This window comes from Oryctolagus cuniculus, chromosome 2 (genome assembly GCF_051225735.1).
Source record: "Oryctolagus cuniculus isolate XC-2025 breed Fujian yellow rabbit chromosome 2, ASM5122573v1, whole genome shotgun sequence".
Lineage (NCBI taxonomy): Eukaryota > Metazoa > Chordata > Mammalia > Lagomorpha > Leporidae > Oryctolagus > Oryctolagus cuniculus.
The window spans coordinates 58506773-58519570 of NC_142868.1; the positions used below are offsets into that span (position 1 = coordinate 58506773).

A 12798-nucleotide genomic window follows, 5' to 3' on the forward strand; every position below is an offset into this window, starting at 1 on the left:
TGAGAGTGGGCATCCCTGTCTGGTTCCAGATCTCAGTGGAAATGCTTCCAACTTTTCCCCATTGGCACTGAGGTTAAACAGCTGCAGCAGCCCAGCAGACACCATCTGGTTTCAGCATATCCACACCAGCCTTGAACCAAACTCAGGCACTTAGTCAGTTATGAAAAAAATTACCCAGGGTTGGTGCTGTGGTGTAGCAGGTAAAGCCTGTAGTGCTGGCATCCCATACAAGCACCACTTGGAGTCCCAGCTCCTCCACTTCTGATCCAGCTCTCTGCTATGGTCTGGGAAAGCACTGGAAGATGGCCCAAGTCCTTGGGCCCCTGCACCCACATAGGAGACCTGGAGGAAGCTCCTGGCTCCTGGCTTTGGATTGGCTCAACTCTGGCAGATGCAGCCATTTGGGGAGTGAACCAACAAATGGAAAGCCTCCCCCACTCCCCCCTTCTTTCTCTCTCTGCCTCTACGTCTCTGTAACTCAATTTTTTAATAAATAAATAAATCTTTAAAAAAATTATAGCTGCACACATACGACTTTCACAAACATCATGCTGAAGAAATGATTCCCATACCCCCAAAAATACTGCTTAATTTTGTTTATATAAAGCTCGTCTAAAGGTAAAAGTGAACCATTGTGTTTAGGGATTTATACTTAGGTTGTAAAATCATAATTGTGTGTACCAGGATATTAGTTATCGTTAGGGTTCAAGAGGTATGTCAGTAAGGGGCCATGTCCTATTTCTTGAGCCCTTTTACTACGTTATAATAATTTTTAAGATACATTTTATTCTATTTATCAGTATGTTGTTGAATTTTACATGTTCTAATAAAAAGGAGTAAATTCCTTAATATGTCAATGTGTAAGTAAGTTAATCTCCAAAATCAAATTCATTTGCTCTTGTGAGTTACCAAAGTCACAAAAACTTAAGATCTGAACATGACTTTCCTAAGTTCTTATTCTGCTCAGTCTCAGTTAGGGAATCTCAGGTACTGGATAGACTTAAAGTTCTAGCAACAGCCTCAGCTTGGGTTCTCATTTGAAGAGCTGTAATACCTTTAGAGCATCAGAAGTCATGTTAACACCATGGCAGGTCTCTGGTGTTCCACCCTTGTCAAAAGGCTTAAAGAGATGGAGGGTAATGGAAGATTATCAACAGACCTGTCCCCATACCCAACCAACCAACCAACAACAGCCAGTCCTCTGCTGCTGGCAATTATCCCAGGAAGAATTACATCGCTCTGATCTAGGAGTGTTGCCACAAGCTATCAAGGAAACTCAATAGTATTATAAGTGTAGGAGAATGATCCCCCCCCCCCAAATCTATATTTTATCTTTACCAGATTGTCTATGCCAACAGCATAGCATCCAAAACTGTGAATGTAAATAGAAGAAGCTTCTCAGAAAGCTTATTCAATTCTGGTGTTCTAAATTTATTACTTCTGGAAAGAAAGCCTGTCCATACTATCTCTTTTCTTGGAGAGCGACATTTGTGAGTGAATTTTTTTGTAAAGATTCAATACAATGGAAACAGTCCCAATCACCAGGTCTTGTTTCAGGTACTTGTCGATCCATCCAAAAAAACATCATAATTTCCATTTCCCCTTTGAGCCTCATATTGCCAACAATTACTGTTATGTGTGTGAGTTCTATAAAGTAATTGGCTCCCCAGAGTATCTTGTAAGTATTAATTTTTGGCCTTGTGCCCCAGAGGCTGCAGCCACTGTCATTCTTGTGGAAATGCTTAGGCTTCAGAAACTTGTGTAGGCTGGGTGTTATGGTTGGGTGTTATGGTTAAAACACCACTTGGAACACCCATACCCCACATTGGATCATCTGCTTCAAGTGGCTATTCCATGCTTCTGATCCAGCTTTCTGCTAATGCACACTTGGAAGGCAGTGAATGGTGGACCAGGCTTGGACCCCTGCCACCCACACAGGAGACCCAGATGGATTTCCTGGCTTCTGGCTTTGGCCTGTCCTAGCCCAAGCTATTTCAGGCATTTAGGAGTAAACTGTGGCTGAAAAGTCAGTCTCCCTCTCTTTCCCTTTTAAATAAATAAAGAAGTACTAAACTTAAAAAAATCCAAATTTAGCAAAAGAAACTTGTATCTTAAAGAAAGCATTCACCAAACTCCCCACATTTTTCTTAAATGGAAAATCACCTTCAATAAACTCCTAAACTATTTCTCATTGGCAATTTTTATTCCACATCCCATGAAAGATTTAGGAAGATTCATGTGTATTTGTCCAGATACTTTTTTAAAAGATGTATTTGTTTATTTATTTATTTGAAAGAGTGACAGAAAGGGAGAGACAGAGACAGAGACAAAGAAAGAAATCTTGTATTCATTGGTTCCTTCCCCAAATACCTGAAACAGCCTGGGCTAGGCCATGCTGAAGCCAAGAGCTTATTAGTATATCCAGGTCTCTCAAATAAAAGGAGGAAACATACATGGTATAACCTTCCAGGAACTCTGAAAGATGGGAGAAACATTTACAATGTAGCATTCATATGTTGTTGCATCTGCAAATATCTTGCCCATATCGGACATCCCTGAGTACTCTGGGAATTTCTTTGCAAAACAGGCTACTTTGATGTCAGTCCCCTGATTGGCCCATGTTGAATGCTTCATTAGCATATAGCTCAACCACTCAGATGAACTTCCTCTTTCAGAAACACATAAAAACTATACACAGCTCTTCATTGGCGGTCCCTTTTGGGGAAGCTCCTCATAGCTGCTGGGCGCTTTCTCTGCTTCTTTCAACAAACTTCCTTTGCTCTGCTCACTCTTCCTTGTCTGTGTGCCACATTCTTCATGCCATGGGACAAAGAACCTGGCAGAGAACAGAAGTTGTAGCAGAGAAGACCACAATATCCCTTGCAAATCTGGCAAAGAGAAGCTTTACCCAATGGGAGAGGAGAGGCTATAACAGACAGAGCTGAAACAGATAGAACTGTAATATAAATCAGAGTCCTGGCATTTCTAAAGAATCCAGTGAAAAGAAGAATCTGCCACATTTCTTGGGGACGAGATACAGACCTGAGAGACTGGAGCCACAGACTTCCTGCCACTACCATTTCTGCCACAATTGAGTCATCATGCTCTGCCTCCCTAGGCATATTAGCAGGAAGCTGGATATCAAGTGGAGTTGCTGGGACTTGAACAGGAACTCCAATAGGATGTGGGCCTCCAAAGCAGTGGTTTAAACCACTGTGCCATGTTGCCCACCCCTCCAGATGTTATCTTTTCCCTTAATCTAGGTGGTGTAAATCCATCCAGCAACTTGATTCTGACCTTCATGTGCACTGTCACTTTGAGGTTTATTTATTGATTCTTTGTGTACTTGTATATTTGATCCCATGGATAGCACCATAGAGTCAATATTATTGCTCTATAGTGCAGCTTGAAACTAAATGTAGAATATGAGACACATCAATTTTAAGTTAGAACCTTACTCATGATTGAAAGGAGCAAGGCAATCAGGTGTCATGCATTATGAAAACAAAAAATGGGTTCTTCCTAGTATCTAGAAAGATATCTAAATATCTTTCTCTATAAAGACCTTTCCCTCTAATGAATCCCCTTTTGTCTTGTCACACTTGCAACACTTAGCTCTTGTCACACTAGCGACTGTTGAGTCCCCTTGCTCTGAAAATGTATGCAAAGTATACTTCAAGGACAAACTGTAGCAACCTATAAACCAAGACTGTACCTTTGCTTCTAACTTGTACTTCTGCTTTGGAAAGATGCAGCTCAAGTGCTCTTTGCTTTGACCTCTCAGACTTGGAATTCTAGGAGTAGTCACTCTAGACAGAATAGAATGATCAACAGGGTCAATATCACAGAAACAACTTAACCTTGATCAAAGTAATTAAAATCTGACTGTAGCAGTGTAAATGACTGCCAGCCTAATGGAGAATCCTTTACAGGCCATCACGTAGGGCTGCATTAGGCATTTTGTAGGCTCTGAGCACATTTACCCTTAGGGACCACTTTCAACAAATAATTTTTTTAATATTAAAGCTGCATTTTACTATTGCATTGTTATAAAGACAACTTGAAGCTACATTTTATGTACTTCTTCAGAGTCGAAAGAAATGAAAACATTTTGTGGACTCCAAAAAGAGTCATTAGCCTTGGGCTCTATGCCTGCTGTGACTACAAGATTAAGTCAGCCTTGACACCAAGTCAACTTGCCCTGCCCACACATGAAAGTGTGAAGTCCCAAGCCCAGGTTTTGATCAATTCATGCTGGGTTCTGTTCCTTGTATCTTATTTTTCAGTGATGTTGGCCAGTGTAACAAATGGTGAAGCTTTGAAGAAGTCCAAAAAATAGCACTTTTATCCTTTAATGAAACACAAAGCAAGATGAGGGTCCAAATATCACCATTATTGCCAATAGGTAGGTTAAAAGGATGACATCCATTTGACTCTTACATTGACTATAAGAATTAGGCAACTGTATCCCTGCAATTTCAGGAAATACTGAATGGAAACAGAGCAATGAGTCAGGAAAGAACTTTCCTACAGAAGCAGAAGAGAGTGGCTCCTACTGTGTAGCACTCAGAATGGAGAACAGAGGTGAACATATCCTCATTTCAGTCCCCATATGACACAGAATTAACCATTGATTCTGGGGACAGGAAAGAGGTGAAGTAAAGAGCTAGGGAGGGAGGGGCTGGCGCTGTGGCTCAGTGGGTTAATCCTCAGCCTGCAGTGCCCACATACCATGTTTTTTGGTTCCAGTTCCAGCTGCTCCACTTCCAATCCAGCTCTCTGCTTTGGACTGGGAAAGCACAGGAGGATGGCCTGGGCACTTTGGCTCCTGTGTGGGAGACCCTGAAAAAGCTCCTAGCTCCTGGGTTCAGATTGGCCCAGCTCCAGCCATTGTGGCCATCTGGGGAGTGAGCCAACAGATGGGCAACTATTCTCTGTAATTCCCTCTCAATGTCTGTAACTCTACCTCTCAAATAAATAATAAATAAAATCTTAAAAAAAAAGAGCTAGGGAAGGAAACCAGTGAATCGCTACACTTAGGAAAAAGCATCAGCTGAGAAGATGCACTCCCCTCAAAAGAGTCCATGTCAGATGTCAAGAATATTTGAGAACTCACACAGAATTGGAAGAACAGGCAAAAAATTAAAATCAATATTATTATTTTTACCTTTTCAGTATATTCTGAAGGATCAGAATGAATGAAGCTAAAGTTTTTTATAACACACACACACACATACACACCCCAAAACAATAATACTTATTTAAAAGGTTATGCCTAAATCATTTGAAAGAAAGAGAATTAAAAATTTTAAAGCAGTTTTTTCAATGCATATGACAATAGAAGAGTATTAATTATTTGTGTTTTGTAACTTTTTTATTTATATAAAGGGAACAAATTTCATGTATTTCATATATACAGTTTTAAAAGCATAATGATACTTCCCACCCTACCCTCACTCATTCTCAACCTCCCTCTTCCTTCTTATTTTTCTTTTAATTTTTACAATGACATACTTTCAATTTACTCTATAGTCACACACTTAACCATCAACTAAATAAAGACTTGAATAAGCAGTAAGAAGAAAAACCACTGTTCCTCAAGGCAAGGGTTATATAATAATCAAACTTCAAAATGTCAGCTTGCTCATTACTTTAAATTTTTTGTACTCTGTATATCACAAATTAGAGAAAAAAATATGATATTTTCTTTTTGAGGACTGGCTTATTTCACTAAGCATAATGGTATCCAGTTGCATTCATTTTGTTGTGAAAGACAAGATTTCATTGTAATTTAATAAACAATTCTAGCATATATAAAGAGGAAGAAAATAACTACTTATTTCTGTTGCTGAAATAAGTATCAGTGAAAATAAACAAAGCACATAAACAAGTCTTTTAAAATTCTATTTATTCTAAAGAAATATTATATTCTAAATCCATTTTTATATCTCTATGATGTCCATCCAGTGAAAAATAATCATTAAGGAATATCTATTCAATAACTGAGAACACAATGATAACAATATGTAATTCTTGTTTTCGTTGAATTTCACTTACATTCTTGTATTTTTTTATATATTATAAAACAAAAGGGACTCAGAACTCAAACACTAAAAGGAACGTGTACACCAAAATTTCATATAAGTTCTACTAATGAGACCTAAAACAATGAATATTATTCGTGAAAAGTTGAAAAAACGAAAAAAAGCTTTTGCATCTTTGGGGACTACTATGATTAGTAAAATTTATATTTATTGGTTAGCTGTGGGTCATAAACATTATTAGTTGCTAATCCATTTTTTCTCTTTCACATATGTGTGTAGATGAAAAAGTACATGCTTGTAGTCTGACAGCAAAAAATTATCATAATCAGGTTTTGGTCTAACAGGGGAAAACTTGTTCAATAGCAGTGTAATTGGTATAAATATCCCACAACTATTTTGGAGACATTTTCATATTTAAAATCTTTTGGTTTTTTCCTTACCCAGTTTTATCTCATGATGATCCATACTTTATCAATCAATGTCCAGCTTAATGGACTGTTCATCTGTTTCATCAATAACTGTCTGGCAAAGTTGGCCAATCAAATTTATGTTATAGGTCTTATATAACTGTATGAAGTGACCTTGTCAAATTATTATCATTTAAGTTTTCTTCAACCAGATACCCATCCAGAAACTACACACCTACATATCAGTCTCTTCTCAAAACCTATTTGTTGCCTTTTCAATATTATCCCTGAATAACCCTTTAGTTAGGAAAGTTCTATTTTTAACTAACTTTAGTATAATTAATGATAACAATATTGTTATTTTATTATAATACAGTCACTGTAATGATTATTTTATTTTGATAATCACATTAAAATGGTTTTATAAATTATTAGTATTAATCATTGCTAGTGTCTGAATGTTGCCCACAATCAATTTGACCAGTCTGAAATGGAGCATAATGAAGCTTCCAAAATGGGAAAACATATGGTAAACATTTATGTTCATTTATTCCATAATAAGCATTATAATTGAATAATGAGCATCTATCATGCAGCAGCACTATATTAGACAAAGTAAGTGTGAGCAAATATAATTTTCTTTTGTCATGGAGCTTATATTCTATGGAGAAATCAGGAAACAATGATATAAAAGATAAAGACTGTGATGAGTTCAATGAAAGAGATAAAATCAGTGTTACAATAAAGAATAACCGTGGAGATTCACAACTGTAGAAGATTTGGGTTCTCTTTTGGAGAAAGCAGAATTTAAGCATAAGGCTGAAGACTGAGAGACTCAGCTAAGTCAAGAGCTGTGGAAGAGTATTCCAAGGCTCTTGGGCGAGAATGTATGAATCCTGGGACAGTAAAAGATTTGTGGTTACTGGAAATGAACAGAAGGCAAGTGTGCCTGAAGCATGAGTGAAGGAAGTGGTGCAGAATGGTACTTGAGAAGTTAGCAGGAACCATTGGTTTAGGTCCACGTATTGTGGACCCTGTAATACTCCATTAATTCTTTCAGCTGCTAGTAGTGGTGCCCAAATGACTGCACTCAACTCTGTTCTTATTAGAATTTACTTTGATGCTGCTTCTATTAGTCTGCTTTTTATTGCTATGAAAATATCTGTGGGTCGGTACTTTATAAAAAGAGGTTCATTTAGTTTGGGCAGTCCCCATATTTTCGGCTTCTGATAACAATTATGATGTCTGTGTCACTCCATGGCTGGAGTACATACGAGAAGGAGATATCATATTGTAAGACAGGAATTCACAGTCAGGAGAATAGCTGATCTAGTTCTTTTTTAACAACCCTCTCATGAGAACTAACGAGGATCCCACAAGAACTACCATAATCCCTTCCCAGGACAGTGCCCCCAGTGACCTAATGACTCCCCATTAGACCCTACTTCTAAAAAGCTCCATCGCCTTTTCACATTGCCATACTGGGACCAAACTTCCAACAAAGAACCCTTGAGGAACACACTGAAATCATAGCCAAACTACTGCATCTCATAATAAACCTCCTGTATGCTAAACCTTGTCTCAGAGACTTCTTGAGGAACCCAAAATGCAGCTGCACAGTAAGTTCATAAGATTTTATTCTAAGTTAAGTGGCAGGCTACTGAAAGGCTTTAATGAAACCTTAGAGAGGATCTTGACATGACTAGAACTAAAGGGCAAGAATAGAATCAGAGGGAAAGTTAGGAGGATTTTGCAGTAATTCAGGTGAGATGATGATGGCTGGAACTAGGATAATGGGTATAGAAATTGAGAAAATGGAGTAGAACTGACAGAACTTGATGACTAAATTGTGAGAGAAAATAAGGCATCAAAAATAACACCAAAGTGATAGCACAACAACATTCTGGATGTGAAGAAGCAGAAAATTAGGTCAACAGAATTCACAATCGGGGAGGCTTGGATATAACTACATAAAAGAAAGTAACAAGAAAAGACCTGTGCTAAACATCATGTGAAATAATATTTGGGCTTCATTTTTAAAATTAGCCCCAAAGAAATGTGTAATCAGTACAAATTGAAAAATATAACCACAGATGATTATGTAACATAGTTTAACTCTCTATATTACATGGAGTTTGCCTAATATATAATTTGCAATTTGTTGCCATCTGGCACACTGTAGTCACATTAAGCCTAAATGTTTTAAACTGAATTACTGAAACTAAGAAACACGGTTCATGTTCATTATAATTCATTAACCTAGGCACAGGTGTCAATAATGCCTTTATATTCTTTATAATATAGCTGCACTGATAAATCTGATGCCTCAAATAGTCATTTTTAAACAGGCGTTACATAAGGTCAGTATATGTGAGTGAATATGGAATAAAAAGAGTTGAAATAGTCCCAGAAAAATTAGCAGTATGCTTGCAGTAACCTAAAAACAAAAATTAATTTTTATTTATACAAACCTCTGGTTTAACAATTCTTGTTCACTTAGACACCTGGTCTATCATATTGTATATACTTGCCTTTCCATGTTCCTGGTTGCAGAAAAGAGAATCCATAGTAGCTAGATTAAGCAGAAAGGGTTTTATGAAAAGATGTTAGGAAGTCCACAGAATCACTATAAGTCAAGGCAGAGTATGCTAGGTTGGCCTTCCAGAAACACCTTCCAGGATCACACAATAAAACTGTCCTATTAAGGGAGTGACTGCCTCATCTGACCTCAGACATATGGTGCCTCTTCCATGACCTAGAACTTGCTGCAACCACCATCACCAACTCAACTTTCACTGCCCCTGATGTGACTCCAGAGTGCTTCCCTAAACCTTCAAACTCAAGGATACTCACACCAGCAAATAGGTGGTTGGGGAGATCACATCAAATGTCCATTAAGCTAGATCTGATTCAAAGAATCTAAGCCACATGTTTGTAACCTAACAGAAAGACAGGTCGGGAAAAGTAGGTTTTTGGATATTCCACTGGAGAGGCAGAATGTACAATGTGGGGTACTATCATCATAAATAAAAAGCATTATAAAAGTTCATGACTGACAGATGTAATGATTGATGTCTACCATAATTAACATTCTAAAATCTCCACTCTTAGAAAGCCTTTTTGATAATATCATCAAGGTGTCGCTCCCCCTCTTCATGGAGGAACGACACTAAACCCTGCACTGTTCTTTTGTCTGCTCGGCCCTTCCCGGGTTTGCTGCTGGTCCTTCCCGGGTTGGCTGCCGACCCTTCCACCTCCGTGGAAGGGCGGTTCCCCCTGCCACTTTCCCCACTTCCGCGGGGGAGCGGCATACCGCCGGCCGGCTCTCTCGGGGGCTGGTCAGATGTTATCCGGATGTTCCTCTTAGATGTTCCTGGTGCATGTTGTCTCTCTCCTCCTTTACAGTTCTCTTCCACCAATCCCAACTCTGCTACCTACACGCCGAGTACGCTGCTCTCCTCCAATCAGGAGCAGGATCAGCTCCTGCAGGTTATTGGTCGAACTAAAGGCAGCTGTGTAGAAGTTGTTTACTCCTCTCCCAGCGCCATATTATGGGAGAGCAGATGCATAGAATAAGTCTTAATTCCAGTAACTTAGTCTAGTCCGAGTTGCTCCCCACACAAGGTACTTGGGCTTTCACTGAATAATATAGAGGTACTGCTGAAGTAATCAAAATTAGGAACCAAAGAATCGCACAAGCTTGATTCAGAATGTTCCTGATAAATAATGATTATTTGAGAATCTGCATTAACATCTTCAGTGAAGAATTAGCTGTGCATAATCCTTTCTGCAAAGTTAGATATTAAAAGTTTTTCAACAAAACTATAATTGATTGAGCTCACTGGATAGGGTTTCTGTATAAGGAAGTTATTTGTAGGACGTCAGATCTAAAATTCACTGGGAACTAATGAATTGCTTCTTTTATAATTCCATAAGCTGCAGAAGCTTACTCCAAGATAAATCAGGGACAGTGAAGATTGTTTTCATGAGACATTCTATGCACAAACCTGAGTCAATGAGCTCAGCAAACGAGTTTCAGGGTTTTCTGTTTTCATTATTTCTGTATTTAATCTGTATTTCTGTATTTAATCTATCAGTGTATGAGTATTTAGAAGTAGGCAGACCGACATCAGTTCTTATAGTATTGTCCAAAGAAGTTTTTCTTTTTTAAGGTAATCAACTGAAGTTTTCAGTAGCAGGCTCCATATGAGTCCTTCCAATAGTAATAGAGAATTTGTATTCCATTGTTCAACTTTCTTTTCAATTGGCTTTTTTATTACCAAAAATGTGTCTGCCAGGCAGCAATAAAACAGATAATGAACAAATTAACATTAAAGCAGTCTTCTATACACTCAGAAACCCTCTGGAATAATAACCCTAAATCAGATATAGAAAGGAACACAATGAAAACATCATGCTAGTGGCCTATAAAACAGACTCCTACTTTTGCATGATTGACTCATTTGAAAAGTTGTAAGTTTTACCCAGTCTAATAACATATTATTATATTTAGAAAGATGATTCCAGCAGCTCATATATCTATTTATCTGAAATATATATATATATATATATTTAGATAGGTCCCAAATAGTTTAAAATACATTTTATTATTTAACACACATATCACACTTACTGAATTAATGACATTGTGTGGACTGAACTTAGACTACAAATAATAAGGGCAATTTAGCTGTTCTTACACTACATTATCTGAAAAGTTGTTTTGAATCATTTGAAATCACTAAATATTTTGGTTTTACTAAGTTGACATGCACAGATACTAACGTGCTCCTTGTTCTGAGTTCTCTACTGAATAGTTCTACGTAAAATAGCAGTGGTTTAGCAAACATGAAAATTCACTGTGAGAGTGAGCAGCAAAAGACTCACAGAATTGTAAATGTAAGAAGTCAAAGACTTTAAAAGACTGATAATAATGTACAACTAATTAGAAGGTAAGCATACATCCCTACCATCACTTACTTGCAGTATTTCTTTGGATCCCAAATGTTCCATACAGATATTCTATAATTTTACATTGATGCACACGCTTGGATCATACCTACTATTTTTCATTGTTCCATAAGGCTGTTGAGGGGGCCTGCATTATGGCACAGCAGGTTAAGCCTCAATTTTGATGCCAACACTCCATACTGGAGCACTGGCTAAAATCCCAGCTGCTCTGCTTCCAATCCAGCTCCCTGATAATGCACCTGGGGAGGTATTTCAAGATGGTCCAGGCACTTGGGACCCTGCCACCTGTGAGGGAGACCAGGATGGAGTTCCTGTCTTCAGCCTGGTCAAGACTTGGCTGTTGTGGCCATTTGGGGAATGAATCAGCAGATGGAAGATCGATCTCCATTTCTCTCTCTCTCTCTTTCTCCTCCCCCCTCTCTGTGTATGTGCATCTGTGTGTGTGCATGTTCATGTGTGTCACTTTGCCTTTTAAGTAAATAAGTACATATAGTTTTAAGCTGTTGAGTTTTAATTTATGTAAAACTTCTGAATGCATTTATCCAGCTATTGGTTTACAAACCAGTGATTACAATGTTATAGCCTTAGTTTTCCCTTGTAACCCTATATTTAAGGCTACATTTTGCTTCTGAGATCTTTGTTCACCATCCCATCTCTTTTTCTTTCTTCATAGTGTTGGTACAAATGTAATTTTCCAAATATAAGTGACCAGCAAGAAGGTTCCCTTAGTTTCATCAGCACATGGATTATGGGGATGTTTATTTTTAAGAGCAAGTTCCCAGCAATAGCTCTTATCTGTGTATTAAAAGGCCACAGCTCATCCCAAAGTAATTTAAACACTGTCAGCAATTCTCTCTTTGGAAGTTCTTTTGGCCCACGTTAATATGCCAGAACCAGTGTGGGACATTCTATGAAATAGTGTCATACTCTCTGCCTGTGACCTGGATCTCCCACAGAGTGGCATTGACGCTCTCTTGCTTCCTGTTCTCCTTTAGCATTTTCTCTTTCTGCCTGCACCTGCTCCCTGTGACTCTAGACCTGAGTAATCTAAATTTTCTGCTTCAGCCAGGAGGTAGGAAAACACTTTTTTTCTTTCTTCTGCACTATTCTTGGCAAGGCAGGGTAGATGAATGTTTGGTTTTTAATATTCATTTTATTAATTCTTCCTGAATGTGCATATGTAGTGTTCTGAATCAGAAAGTTTTGTTATTAATTATTTTACAGTAAATAGGAAGTGCATTGGACTCTTTCCCTAGAACTTTTATCTGGAGGAAACAGACAGAAACATCTTCTGCATGTGTGGATTCTCCCAAGGTGTGGGCAGAGAACAACAAATCTTCTACTTTTATATAAGGTGCTTCAAAACGTTTCTGGAA

General features: G+C 38.1%; 1 protein-coding gene across 1 annotated transcript in view; it reads left to right on the forward strand.

Moving 5' to 3' along the window:
* The first annotated feature begins 12256 nt into the window (after positions 1 to 12256).
* SPCS3 (signal peptidase complex subunit 3) overlaps positions 12257 to 12798 on the forward strand; it is a 28686-nt gene continuing 28144 nt past the window's right edge. Inside the window, exon 1 of the mRNA XM_089327257.1 lies at positions 12257 to 12494. The gene's annotated coding sequence lies outside the window, so the exon portion shown is untranslated. The remainder of the gene's footprint in view (positions 12495 to 12798) is intronic.